Consider the following 1,803-nt stretch of genomic DNA (forward strand, 5'->3'; position numbering starts at 1 on the left):
AGAAACACCCACTCAAAGTCTCACACCTCTTGCTTGTTTTCTTAAATCCTTAAAACAACTAGGACTTTCAGATACAATCAGGCCAAAATGCCTGAAGTTCCTGTGCACCACCACCTGGCCTCAGTACGAGTTAGATAATAACTCTGTTTGGTCAGACACTGGAACCTTAAACTTCAATATTGTGAAAGATTTGAAAAATTTCTGCTATTGTAAATGCAAACAGTCTGAATTACCATACAGCCAAGCTTCCTTTGATCTCTGTGCTAATCCCTCCCTCTGGGTCCCATGTTCTTCCTGTCAGGTTCTTCTCGCTAAGACAGTTTCACGGGATCCCAATCCACCAGGGCCCTCCCCCCTGCCCCCCCACCCCTCCACCTCAGCTTTTGATCCTATCATAGCCAATAAACTGCCTCCAATTAGGAGATTAGGACCCATCCCCCACCTCCTCCTGCTCCCCTGCCTGAGGCCTAGCCAAGTCCTCCCCTTGCTCTCCCCTTGCTCTACTCTCCCTGCCTTCCATTCCAGGGCCCAACCCAGCTCTCGTCCTTTCTCCAACTCAAACTCCCTCTCCATACCACAACCTTTCCCCTCTCCAGCGCCACTCTAAGTCCATCACCCACTCTCCTTCCCCTAACTCTCCTCTACTTAAGGATATCCAAAACCTTAAACACTTCCTTGCCAAATATTCCCTAGTCTCCCCTATTCTGGCTTCTAGCTCAAATACCTCATTTATCCCTCCTGTATCTAACTTCTACTTTGATTCCAGACCCTGCCTCCAATACCCCTGCCCCTCTGTCCCCTCATGGACAGGACAGCCTTCCCATCTGTCCCACTCCAAAAGTTATAAAGTCTAAACAGGGTTCAAACGATTACCATCTTCATGACTTCAGCTGTGTCCACTAACAAAAATCATCACAATTGAACTTGTTGACTTGACTATCATATTCTTTAATTGAAGGAGGGGGAGTAAACAGGGTCATTGGACCCTCACCTGAGTATCCAGCTGCTATTCCCAGCCAACTGTATGTAATTTGACCCTAATCACATGGTCTCCTGGACTTGGGGAAGACTAAAGTATATTATCTGAAAAAGGCTAGGAAGAGAAGGCTTGATCCATGCTGGGTTAAGGCTTTCCAATGTAAATACTCTCAGGTCACTCATATACTTCAGCAACCCCTCAGTCATCTCTGTAAGTAAGCTCAGTAAATTCACTGGTTCTCCAGAAAAACTTTAATGTAACCAAACATTGGTTCGATACTACAACCTAAAAAAGGGGAAAAATATTGCTTAGTATCCTCAGGAAAAGAAGTCTCACAACAGGCAAAAACTTTGTTTGCTAATGTTAGTGTGTCGTGGATATTAAAAAAGAAAAATGGAAAATTGGAGGATGTTGGAAGGATATGAGAATGGAGACATTCTTTAAGAAGGATTTATGTATGAAAATTACCATGGCTGGATATTTCCAGAATTGACAGAGAGATGAGATTGCTGGGCAGGTGATGAAGGTCTGTGTAGGGTTGTTACAGTATAACAAAGATGAAACAAGGATAATGAATGTGTAGACACGTCTTAAAATTTCTAAGGTCGCAGCTTAGTCAACTAGTTTAAGGATGTCTAGTCAAGGTTTATTTAAGGATGTGCCCAAGCTCTATCTACATAGCACATAGTAATTCCAGACTGGTGTAACTAACCTTGTTGGATGTTTAATAGACTCTAAGGCCTATATTAATCTGGTCAGAGGGACTTAAAGGGACACATTTTTGTTACTGGCCCTCCAAGGTCAAACAAGGTCCAGGGGCTATG

This window comes from Nannospalax galili, unplaced genomic scaffold, assembly GCF_000622305.1.
Source record: "Nannospalax galili isolate Female #2095 unplaced genomic scaffold, S.galili_v1.0 scaffold951, whole genome shotgun sequence".
Classification (NCBI taxonomy): domain Eukaryota; kingdom Metazoa; phylum Chordata; class Mammalia; order Rodentia; family Spalacidae; genus Nannospalax; species Nannospalax galili.